Source organism: Lepus europaeus, chromosome 11 (assembly GCF_033115175.1).
Source record: "Lepus europaeus isolate LE1 chromosome 11, mLepTim1.pri, whole genome shotgun sequence".
Taxonomy (NCBI): Eukaryota; Metazoa; Chordata; class Mammalia; order Lagomorpha; family Leporidae; genus Lepus; species Lepus europaeus.
In genome coordinates, this window is record NC_084837.1 from 66756980 (window position 1) to 66770552 (window position 13573).

Below are 13573 nucleotides of genomic sequence, written 5' to 3' on the forward strand. Positions count from 1 at the left end.
ATCAGCATTTGGGAGTTATATTTTTCCATATGGTAATGTTTCTTTATTTATATTCACATCTGTGGTTGAGCCCTTCTGAACTTGTAGATTTAAAAAACTAAATATTAATTATCTTTTCCTGAAGCATATTAAACATTATTTCTCCTGAATACTTTATCTTCATCACATTCTGTTTCTTACATAGAAATCACATCTGTCTGTAGATTTGTAATCAGTTATTAAGATTACATAAATTTACTGCAAGTTGTATACGTTGGGATTCTTTTGGAAAAGACTATTCAGTATTTTTCCAACATGTATATTACTTATATGTTAACACAGTAAATAAAAAGCAATATTGGCCAAACAAAAGTGATTATATCTTTGTATATATATAGAAAGAGCCAAATGTAATATATATCATTGAAATATTGCCAGAAACATTAAGATCAGTCGATAACAGGTCTTTCAGGAATTGGAAGAATATGAAGAAATAAAATATGTAAAGATAAACTTTATTAAGAGTTTGTTGCCTTAATGGGAAGTTTAAAAAGCAGTATCATTTTAGTTATGGCTCCTGTAAACTATTTCTTTTTACTTGCTTTAGTACATTTGGTGAATATTGTCTCTGGTTCCCATCTAATAGAAAACATTCGGCCGGCGCCATCGCTCAACAGGCTAATCCTCCACTTTGCGGCGCTGGCATACTGGCAATCTCACTGCTGGATAGAAAAGATAAAATATCATTATATCAGCCGGCGCTGTGGCTTAACAGGCTAATCCTCCACCTTGAGGCGCCGGCACACGGGGTTCTAGTCCCGGTCAGGGTGCCGGATTCTATCCCTGTTGCCCCTCTTCCAGGCCAGCTCTCTGCTATGGCCCAGGGATGGCCCAAGTCCTTGGGCCCTGCACCCGCATGGGAGACCAGGAGAAGCACCTGGCTCCTGGCTTTGGATCAGCTTGATGCGCCGGCCGCAGCGGCCATTGGAGGGTGAACCAACGACAAAAAAGGAAGACCTTTCTCTCTGTCTCTCTCTCTCTATCCACTCTGCCTGTCAAAAAAAGAAAAAAGAAAAAAAAGAAAACATTCTCTTCACCTTCAGAATTTTTGGTTATTTCTCTGCCTTTTTGCAATCATCTCTTCTGATGCTTCCTGCTATCAAACATAGTTGTTTTACATACTCTTTAATTTACTGTTTAATTCTTATTACACCTTCTTTGTTGCCAGATTATTTTTCTTTCTAGCTTTTGGTAGGGTTTTGTGTAATTAGATAATTCTTGAGTTATTGGCTAAGACTGCCAGTTATTTCTAAATACGTGTTTCCCTTTTCTTCTGTGATGATAAAACCCCTCCCACCTTCTATGTGGGAGCATACTACCTGGAATAAAGACTGTATTTTCAGTCTCCCTCAGAATCAGCTATGGCTGTCACAGTGTTTTGGCCAATGGATGTATAGCAGAAATGACATCAGGGAACTTTCTCAAAGGCACTTGGCATGTAGACTTTGTCTCCATTTCCTTCTACCCCCACCATTTCTGTCTTCTCTCAGCCTGTTGCATAGAATGTGGATGTGATAGCCACCATCTTGAACCATAAGAGCATGAGCCATACCCAAGGATTGAAAGGCAGTAGACTGAAAGGAGCCTGGACTCTGAAGGACACTGTGGAGAAATCGGCCAGCCCGGTTCTGGACCCTGCCTCCAGACTTGTGTGTGACAGAAGTACACTCCCGTTTCCAGTCACTGGTATTTTGTGTCTGTTGCTGCCAAACTGATCATAATGAAGGCGTAAGGCTAGATTATTGACCATGTTCTTTGGGACAGAATTGTGTGGAAGACACTAGTTATTTGTATCTGTAGAGTGTTGACAGATCTGTGACCTTGAAGTTACGTAGATAACCTTAGTGACATCACATGTTAGAGTTATAGCATCTTTTGTAAAACAAACAAAAAAAAAATAGTTCTGTGAAATGGAGTTTTTGGTGAAGCAGTCAGGATTCGAACCAGCACCCACATGGGATAAAGGAACTGCAAACAAAGGCTTAACCTTCTACACCTGCTTTATACATTCTTAATGCTGTTGTTTGCAGTTCAAAATTTTTAATTTTTTTTTATTTGACAGGCAGAGTTAGACAGTGAGAGAGACAGAGAGAAAGGTCTTCCTTCCATTGGTTCACCCCCTAAATGGCTGCCACGGCTGGCACGCTGTGCTGATGTAAAGCCAGGAGCCAGGTGCTTCCTCCTGGTCTCCCTTGTGGGTGCAGGGGCCCAAGCACCTGGGCCATCCTCCACTGCCTTCCTGGGCCACAGCAGAGAGCTGGACTGGAAGAGGAGCAACCGGAACTAGAACCCAGCACTCATATGGGATGCCGGCGCTGCAGGTGGAGGATTAACTAAGTGAGCCACAGTGCCGGCCCCCACAATTTTTTAAATTTTATTGAAGTCCAATTTATGTTTTCTTTGCTTGGTTATGCTTTCAGTTTTGTACTTAAGAAGCTTTTGTCTAACCCCAAATCATGTAGATTACTCCTACATTTTCTTCCAAAAGTTTTATAGTTTTAATTTTTACATCAAGGTTTATGATTCATTTCAATTAATTGTAATATATGGTGTGAGGTGGGTGTCCAAATTCATTCTTTGGCATGTGAATATCTGGGTGGTCCAATCCCATGTGTTGAAAAAAAAATTATGCTTTCCCCCATTGAATTGTCCTAGCAGAAATAATTATTTTAAAATTTATTTTTAAACTATGCATGGTAAAAACAAAACAAAAAAAAGCTATGCATGGTATGCTCTCATAAAAATTAATCATATAAATAAATATTTAAAAAGCTAAAAACTGACCGGCACTGCGGCTTACTAGGCTAATCCTCCACCTGCGGCGCCGGCACCCCTGGTTCTAGTCCCGGTCGGGACGCCAGATTCTGTCCCGGTTGCCCCACTTCCAGGCCAGCTCTCTGCTGTGGCCCGGGAGTGCAGTGGAGGATGGCCCAAGTCCTTGGGCCCTGCACCCCAAGGGAGACCAGGAGAAGCACTTGGCTCCTGCCTTTGGATCAGTGCAATGCGCTGGCCACAGCCCGCTGGCCGCAGCAGCCATTGGAGGGTGAACCAACGGCAAAGGAAGACCTTTCTCTCTGTCTCTCTCTCACTATCCACTCTGCCTGTCAAAAAAAAAAAAAAAAAAAAAAAAAAAAAAAAAAGCTAAAAACTATTAGAATTCTTCCTTCAAAGATAATAATTAATACTATAGGGGCCAGTGCTGTGGCGCAGTGGGTTAACGCCCTGGCCTGAAGCACTGGCATCCTATATGGGCGCTGGTTCTAGTCCTGGCTGCTCCGCTTCTGATCCAGCTTTCTGCTATGGCCTGGGAAAGCAATAAAAGAGCCTAAGTCCTTGGGCCAGAAGCTCCTGGCTCCTGGCTCCTGGCTTCAGATCAGCACAGCTCCTGCCGTTGTGGCCGTCTGGGGATTGAACCAGAAGACCTCTCTTTCTTTCTGCCTCTCCCTTCCCTGTGTAACTTTGACTTTCAAATAAATAAATAAACCTAAAAAAAATACTATAAATAAGTGGTCTGGAATAAATGATTTCCAAATGAGCTTCTAGATCTATGAATCTGTAAAATTTGACTAGTAACAAATAATTCTTGGAATTAGCATAATTTTCTATTTAGTATGAGTGATTGCCTGAAGTACTCAAATGAAAGGCCTCATTCTGGATGTCAGGTGAAACCATCTGAAACTATTAATGGTTGTATCACAAACTACAGGCCTTTACTGGAATACCCTATCTGGTTTTTCCTGTTTATTTTACATCCTGCATTATGCCAAAGCAAACAACCTCCTTAATGATACTGGACTGTACCCTTTGTATTGGAGAGGACATCATATGGCAGAAGCAGTAAAGGCACGGCCAACAGCACAGAGTCAGCCTGTCTTGATTTAAATTCCAACTATAGCACTTAACTAACTTGTGATCTTGAACCAGCTTCTTAACATGTCTGTACCTCTTTTTTTTTTTTTTTTTTTTTTTTTTTTTTTTGCAAATGGGGATCATAATGCCAAAATTACAGGGAAGTTGTGAGGAAGGGAAGAATGACAATGCATGGACAATGATTAGGACAATACCTGACAAGTACTCAATAACAAAGCTGTGCAGTTTCATTATTATTTGCATATCTTGGTTCTTGTCACATAGTAGGTGATGAACAGTCTAGCTAGGACTTTTTAAATTTAAATAGGTTGTTGAGTATGAGGGAATTGGATGGAGTTGGGGAGTTTTGCACTTCTGTAAGACAAAGAGAATTTATGGCAGCTCCATTTTCCCCTTAAAGAGTTGGAAGAGGAGGTAGTGTTGTGGCACAACTGGTTAAGCTGCCACCTGTAACACCAGCATCCCATAGGAACATCAATTTGAGTCCCAGTCATTTTACTTCCAATCCAACTTCCTACCAATGCACCTGGGAAGGCAGCAGAAGATGGCCCAAGTACTTGGGCACCTGCCATCCACATGGGAGACCTGGAAGGAGTTCTAGGCTCCTGGCTTTGTCTTGGTCCAGCTCCAGCCATTGTAGCCACTTGAGGAATGAACTATTGGATAGAAGATCATTTTCTATTTCTCTCTATATATCTTCTCCTATCTCTCACTATCTTCCAAATAAGGAAATACCTCTCACTAAAACTGGCACACACAAGAAAAAGGAGATCTGAATAGCCCTGAAACTAAAAAATAATGAATGTATAATATTAAATCTCTTCCTTTAGCTTCATGAATTATGAGCTTTGTAATCTTGATGAGCTATGTAACCTGTTTCCCCATGAGAAAAATGAAGATAGTAACATGATGACATGGGTACTATTTGGAGATTAAGTGAGACAGTATCTATAAAAGTGCTTTGCACAGGGTCTAGCACACGCTCAGTGCATGCTAGCCATTATCAGTCACCTTTATGGCTCTGGGTGTGTGTCACCGAGTGCAACAGCTGTGTTCTTCAGGCACCATGATCTGAGAGGTAAAATGGCTTGGCCTATTTTTGTTCTGAAAAGAAAGTGCTTGGGGCAATAGATGCATCTGAAATTTAAAAAGAGAATAAAACCTGTTTTGTCCTGAAATCAGATTTTCTCTGCTTTCCTTTTGCACACCTGACCTAATGCCAGCCTTGGAATTTTCCCCACTGCTGTGGTTGCAACTTTTGTCTTGTGTGCAGAACCACTTTTACAACTTCAGCCCTAGATCCTGACCACAGTGGCTTGCAGTCAGCTATTACCTGTAATTTATACCCCAACTCTGACCATCGCTGTCTCCATTTGCCTTCTGTCTCCCACCCTGGACTGATTTTCCAGGCGAAGGTTTCACTTCCTGTTGGCTGCTCCCCTGATCTCTGGAGCCTGCAGTACTCACTAGCCAGGTGACCGCCCGCCTCCTTGTGTCACGTGTGTGATCTTTCCCCATGCTCTCTGTCACCCTGGGGCTCTGCTCACATCTGCTGCATCATATTCCTGATCAGAGGGCTCTCCCTCCCTCAAGTCTTCACCCCGTCACCATAAAGCACCTGGCACAGTCCTACTTCTCTCCTGGAATGGCCAACTTCACAGCTTCCTCTGGACGGCATTACGAACTTAAACAAGGCGATCTGCCAGCTGTGGAGCCCTCCCCTCTTTTAATGCGGTTTCTTTCCCTGCTGCCTCTTGTGTTTCTTCTGCTCTGTCCTTTAGAGTCCACTTCCTTGTCCTAATTAGTCTTCAGCACACCTCCTCTGCATTATTTCTTCCTCACTTGTCAGGTTTTGAAAAGGTCTTTCATTCCCTCTGGTCCAATCCTTCCTTCAAACATCAATTAAAGACTGCACTGGCAATAAGAGAGATGGGCAAACCAAGGAAATCCAAGAATAGGGATTCCTCTGGTCCCCAAGATGCCACCAGGAATTTCAGCGGCAGAAGTTCTTGGATTTTCACTTTGCTGCAGGGCCATTTATTTACAAGCCTCAATGACTTGGACTTCACTTACTGGGGGAGTTCTCCATCCTTCCTGGATTCCTCAGCCTCTATTCTGTATCTTTCTTTCACCTCATCATTTTTTTCTTACTTACTGTGTCTGCTTCCTTGTAGCTTAGCTGTACTCAATAATCGAAACTTGCTTCTGACTCCATCTCTTCCTTCCTTGTATTAGTTCATTTTTCTTTGTTATAATAAAATATCTAAGACTGGGTAAGAGAAAGAGAAGAGGTTTATTTAGCTCACAGTTTTGGAAGCTGGAAGTCCAAACACCATGGCATCATTTCTGGTGAGGGCCCACTGGCTGCATCACATCATGATGGAAGGCATCATGGCAGGAGCCCATGCCAGAGGGAGAGATTACATGAGCAGACAGGAAGCCAGAGACTAGTTTGGATCCAGCTTGCTTGTTTATAAGAATTTACTCTTGCAAGAACTAGCTGGGGTCCCCTAAGAACCACCTCAGACTTTTCCAAGGGCAGCATGCTCAGTGACCTAACCATCTTCCACTAAGCCTTAGCTCTTTAAAGAGTCCACCTGGGGGCTGGCACTGTGGCATAGTGGGTTAAACCGTTGCCTACAGTGCCAGCATCTCATATGGGTGCCGGTTCGAGTCCCAGCTACTCCACTTCTGATCCAGCTCTGCTATTGCCTGGGAAAGCAGTAGAAGATGGCCCAAGTCCTTGGGCTTCTTCACCCATGTAGGAGATCCGGAGGAAACTCCTGGCTTCGGATTGGCACAGCTCCGGCCATTGTGGCCCATTGGGGAGTGAACCAGCAGATGGAAGACCTCTCTCTCTCTGCCTCTCCTTCTCTCTCCGTGTAACTCTGACTTTCAAATAAATAAATAAATCTTTAAAAATAAATAAATAAAGATTCTATCATCTGAATACCATCACATGAGGATCAATCTTCCAATATGTGGATCCTTGGGGTACAGACCACCTCCAAATCATAGCATCCTTCCTCATGTCTTGTTAGCTCCACTTCTAATTTCCTTATTAATTCCCATTTCAGATTCTAGAGAGCAACCTTTCTATTTAATTTTTTTAAGGAAATATTCCATCAGTTTGAATCCTGGTCAGCTAAAATCCTTTCACAATGTGGTGACTCAGGATGAGTTTTTTTCTTTTTAAAAAAGATATATTTGAAAGAGAGAAATAGAGATAGACAGCCCTTAAGGCATTCGGATCTGGCTGAAGAACCCATGAGAGTATTTTAGGCATGGAAAGCCAAGACACTCTGGAAAAAAAAAAAAAAAAAGGACCTAAATGAAAGATCTCTGCGAGTGAGATCCCAGTAGAAAGAACGGGCCATCAAAGAAGGAGGTACCTTTCTCTGAAGGGAGGAGAGAACTTCCACTTTGACTAGGACCCTGTAGGAATAAGATCAAAGTCAGCGAACCCTAAAGGCTTCCATAGCCTTGGCAACTCATGACAAGAGCCTAGGGAGATTACTGACGCCATAAACAAGAGTGTCAATTTGCTAAGTCAACAACAGTAGTCACTGTGGTCTTTCTCTCCATGTAGGATCTCTGTCCTTAATGTGTTGTCCATTGTGAAGTAATGCTATAACTAGTACTAAAACAGTATTTTTACACTTTGTGTTTCTGTGTGGGTGCAAACTGATTAAATCTTTACTTAATATATACTAAATTGATCTTCTGTATATAAAGATAATTGAAAATGAATCTTGATACGAATGGAATGGGAGAGGGAGTGGGAGATGGGAGGGTTGTGAGTGGGAGGAAAGTTATGGGGGGGAAAAGCCATTGTAATCCATAAACTGTACTTTGGAAATTTATATTTACTAAATAAAAGTTAAATATATATATATGTATATATATATATATATATATATATATATATAGAGAGAGAGAGAGAGAGAGAGAGAGAGAGAGAGAGAGAGGAGGGATATTCCATCCTCTGGTTCACCCCCCAAATGGCCACAACAGCTGAGGATGAGCCAGGCTGAAACCAGGAGCCAGGAGCCCCATCCAGGTCTCCCACATGCACTTGGGCCACCATCTGCTGCCTTCCCTGGAACACCAGCAGGAAGCTAGATCAGAAACAGAGCAGCCAGGACTCCAAACAACATTGTGATATGGGATGCCAGTGTCCCAAGCAGCAGCTTAACCTGCTCATCCCACTACCTTCCTTTTTAGAAAGAACTTTCTGCACTAAGCTGCATCAATAATTACTGGGGAGACTCTGGGTTTGCCCGACATTGGGGCATCAAGTGCCCACACATGGTTCCGTCGACTGGAGACCAGCATGGTTGCTGCCAGTCACCCTCAGCAGCGGCTGTGGGCACACCGTGCTCGGGATGCTACTTCCAGGACACTGTCGCTTACAGCATTTAATCCCTACAGCGACTTTGACAACAGACATCCTCCTATGCTCTACGGATGAAGAAACTGAGGAACACAATGGTTAGCCAAGGCAAAGTCGGCGTGTGATCCCAAATCTGCCATCAGAAATCACAAGGGATCGTAAGTGAATTCTCCTGGGAGTGGGTAGGAGGTGGACATCACTCAATAGGACAAAGCAAAACCAGGAAATGAACTGCACAGAAAGACGCTTCTACAGGGTCATCGTAATAAGAATTCCGAGTGACAGTGGGAGAAGTGCGCTGGGAAGGAAAGGAGGGGGTGGAAGTCTGGGACGCTGGGCTGCCTTTCTGGAGACAGCGAAACCGTGGAAGGGAAGAAAGGGAGTGACGCGCTAGGCAAGGAGGGGAGGAGGAGTTTCACCAACAAGAACTTTTCTCTAAAACATGAGATTAAGAACCAGAAGGGAATCTTATAAAAATTAAATCATCTCATCATGTAGTTTGTTTTCTTCAAAAGGGGTAAGTGCCACAATTCGGTAAATCTGAGAAATCATCATTTAGCTGCCACCCCAAAAGCCTGAACCCTCCAAAGCTTCTTCTACCTCCCCCGCTCCTGGCTATATAACTTGGCTAGACTAGGATAGGCCAAAAAGATCTCTCTAGGGGCTAGCATGATGGCACAGCAGGCTAAGCCACTGCCTGTGATGCCGGCATCTCATATGGGAGTGTCAGTTATAGTCCTGACTGCTCTGCTTCCAATCCAGCTCCCTGCTAAGGCACCTGGGAAACAGCAGATGATGGCTCAAGTACTTGAAACCCTGCCTGGAGTTCCTGGTTCCAGGGCTCTGTCTGGCCCAGCAACAGCTGTTGAGGCCATTTGGGGATTGAATTAGCAGGCAGAAAATCTGTCTCTCCTTCTTGGTGTCACTCTTTCAAATAAATAAGTGAATCTACAAAATAAAATAAAGATGGTTCTACATCAGCAACTCTGAGGTGCTAGAAGTGAGGTGGCGAGGGTCTCAGCCCTGAAGTTTTCAGATTTCCATCAATCCACTCTAAGGGGTTGGGATGGATGTGCCTGTTGGTTCTTCAGCGCCTCCCCTTCCTGTGGTCAAAGTTGTGGACATCAAATATCACCACAAGGTTTCTCAGGGAGCATGCAACCTTGACAATGGGGGGGGGGGGTGCTAGAAGATTCCAATGGTTGATGCTACCATGTCTGTTATTGGGATGTCCCCACTGTTGGCATGGGCACCCCATGCTCTTCATCAGGGACTGTCTTTCAGGATGGTTTTGGAGACTGAGTACTGATGGAACGAGGACAGAAGCCTCAGCCATTCTTGCCCATTGCCCAAAAGATAGATAAACGTTGGAATGTAGTGCTTGCCCTTGAATCTCAATTGGGTCTCACACCCTATTGCCTTCATACCCCACCCAGCATTCTCTTCCAGGTACCCAAGGCCTCACCCAGTTCCAGGAATTCCCCTCTGCCTGCTGCCTCCGGCCCTCACCCCCATCCCTAGCCCTCCTTAAAAAGGCCCAGCCCCTGGGGGTCGGGGCCTTCTGCCACGTGCTCCATGGATGTGCGTATGGGCAGTTGGTCACCCACCTCTGTGGATTTATTTTCTCTGAATAAGTTCGGTCTGGCTGTAAATTCAGATGCTGCCTCCTCTCTATTCTACACCTCTTTTTCTAACATTTTGGTGCCCCACGAGAGGAGGCACCAATCTACAACTCTTTTCCTAACAAGCACCTTTGCTGCCACCACATGTTTTTTCTATGCTATCGTGCAATTGATTTGCTTAAATTTAAATTAATCCAATCCAGTCTATATTTCCCAGAGATGACAACACAGCCACCTTAATTTGATATGGATGTTCTTGAGACTCCATTACACAGTCAAAAATAATGCCTTTGGCTGTATCATTTCTGCTGGTGTCTGACCTCATCCCTTTTATTTGATTCTAACTGATTTTATTCTAAATTTGGGGTACAAATTGTATAAATACTATCTCATTAACCACAAATGGGTATCATGAAGCAGTTAGTAATATATTTTAGAGCTGAAAAAAAAAAAAAACTGACACAAAGAGGTTTGGTAACTTGTCCAAAATCACATGACTGGTAACTTGTAAGAATCCTAATTTCATGGGTATTGCCTGGGTAGAAACAGCTGTTGGGCCTATGTAAGCCTTTCCTATCAAGAGAGCCAACCCCACTGGCACCAGCAAGGTGTGGAGAGGCGCAGTGTGATGGATGGGCACCTGTGCCATGCTGACGGAACACATTTGGCCAGAACACAAGATGCACCATGGCGCTTTCACCTGCCCTGTGTCGCCCAGATAACGGCTGGCAGAGAGGAAAAACGGTCCGTGAGAGCAATCTATATGAGCCTCATCACATAAACCTCCCTTAGCCAGCTGGAGTGGCGTTCTTGGAGATGTATTAGTAAATTTAAATCTCGCGGCAGGCATGCCTGCCCCTGACGGGTGCCTGGGGTCCAGCCCCAACCCCAGCCCCAAACACCATCTGTGTCTGAGCTGTACAGCCAAATGCCATGTTGCCTGGATTAGATATCTATCTATCTATCTACCTATCTATCTATCTATCTATAATGAGAGAGAGACAGAGAGAATGCTGCTGTTTTAAATAGCACACATAAGTGCAGTGGTGAGGACAATGAAATGAGGGTTCCAGTGGTTTTTTCCCCCAAGGCAGATGGAGTATTTCTTGCCATGGCCTGGGGAGCCTCTGGCCCTCTCACTTAATCTCCATTTATCCTGTTGGCTTCTGTACCTGCTAGCACAGGCCTTGAGTGGGACACGACAGGGGCCTCTTGCTCTGGCATGCCACTTTGTGTTAGTGTTAGGAATCACAGGTGAGACTGGTCCTGCTGGCTGTGGCTGCCACATCATCTGACAGAAATGGTGCTCTCAGTGCTGGCTGGCTGGCCCAGGTGGGTGTGCCATTACAAGTCCCTGCTAGACATTTTTCCATCCCTGGCTGAGGCTTGATGCTACTTTTGCTGCTTTTTACCTCTGGGATCTGCTTTTAAAGCCAACATTTTCCTATAACAGAATCATGATTTGGAAAATAGTTTATTTATTTACTTTCATTTATGTGAAAGGCAGAGCAACAGAGAGTGAGGGTAAGAGAAAGAGAAGGAAGGAGAGAGAGAGAGAAAGAGAAAGAGCGAGATATCAATCTTCCATCTGCTAGTTCACCTCCCAGGTCTAGGCCAGGCCAAAGCCAAAGCCATTTCTATCCTGGTCTTCCACATGAGTGCCAGGGGCCCAAGTATTCAGACCATCTTCCACTGGCTTTGCAAGCTGTGGCTTAACTCACTGTGCCACAATGCCAGTCTCAATAAATCTTTTATTAATATTATTAATTATTTACTTTTTTGAAAGATTGATTCATTTATTTGAAAGAGAGAGTTACAGAGAGAGAGAAAGGCAAGGGAGAGACAGAAGCAAGAGAGTTCTTCCATTTGCTGGCTCATTCCCCAAATGGCCGCAGTAGCTAAGGCTGGGCCAGGCTGAAGCCTAGAGCTTCTTCTGAGTCTTCCACCTGGCTGGCAGGTGCCCAAGCAGTTGGGCCATCCTCCACTGCTTTCCCAGGCACATTAGCAAGGAGCTGGATCAGAAGTGGAGCAGCCAGAACTCGTGTGATGCCGGCATCACAGGCAGTAACTTCATCCACTACACCACAACACCAGGCATTCCTCTTCTTTTTTTAAAAAATTATCTTTTGCTTTTTTCTGGTGTGAATCATTTGTCTGCTTACAGACCAGACAAATGACCACACGACGTGATGGCAAGACAATGGTCAGCCCCTCTCAGCTCAGGGCACGCTGCAGAAGAGGAGAGCATGAAAATGCAAGAGTTAGTTTTGTGGGGAGGAGTATAGAGATTCAACTTGGCATGACCGCCATCTTGTCCTCTAGCTAACCCTGGAGGTCATCATATCCTTGCAACATAAACAAAATTGTTATCTGAATGCTTTTATCTGATACACTGGAATGTCTCTAAAGAAAGTATCTCTTGATAAAGTTCATGTGCTTTCAGATTAGCCTCAGGCTATCTTTGTCCATACAACCCTATTCCCTCTCCCTTGTGGTGTGGAGATCCCTGTGTCTTAGAGCCGTGGGAGGCCATGCTTCTGTCTTTAGGCTCCTCTAAGTTACATTCCATATAACACTGGATTTGTCCCTTCTCCTGTCTGTGGCACCTTCTGCCTTTGGCAAGTGGTTCTTGTACACTGTTTTTCAGAAACAATATTGATAATAACAAATTAGTTAGTTGACAGTTTGGCAAAGAACGAACAGTTCCATTATGTAGAAGGACCTCTTGGGTGGGCAGTTTGGCCTAGTGGTCAAGATACATGCATGCCACCTCAAGGTACCTGGGTTTGATACCTGCCCTGACTTCTGATTCCAGTTTCCTGACAGTGTGGCCTCTGGGAGACAGCAGTGATGGCTCAAGTCATTCAGTTCCTGCCACCCATGTGGAAAACCCAAACTGAGCTCTGGACTACTGGGTTTGGCCTGACCCAGCCCAGGCTATTGTGGGCATATAGGAAATAAATCAGCAGATAAAAGTGCTCTCTCTCAAATTGAAAATAAATAAATAAGAGTGTTGCTGGCAGGAAGCACTGCCTGGTAACCCAGTTCTTGACTTCGCCATGAGAAAGAATTAGAGAGCAAGTTGGAGAATAGCAAGTAGCCAACAGGCAGCGTTTCAGTGAGACAGCAAAAGAGCACACTCTACAGTCAGGGTGCAGGCTCCTGGCGGAGGAGCCCCATCTCTGAACTGTGTTTATCACTATGCTACTTGTTTAGCGAGAGGCAAGGCACAGCTTAATAAGAGGCGGGGCTATTCAGGATTTTCCTGAGAAGTAGGTGGAGTTTCCCAGCACCGGCAACTGTGTCATCTAGTCGGCTAAGGTCTTAGAGTGATCACAGAGGGGCTGTAGGTCAATCCAGGGCAGCCTCTGTGGTCCAGATAGGGGGTCTATTCATGTCCAGAGGCTGATTACCCTAACTTGTATGTTGCAGGCCCTGAGATCACAGGAAAGACCCCCAAGTGGTTTAACCGGCTCCCTCAGCCCTCTGTGTCTCAAAAGCCCCTCCCCATCAAATGCTTGCTGTTTGCCCAAGGTAAAATGAGTAACTTTATTGTGGAGAAGCTTGGCATATACCACCTCAATCCAGTGATCTCAGGAAATCGCTGTGACCAAATTGAAATTATGCATGCCCCACTTGTTAGGATGCA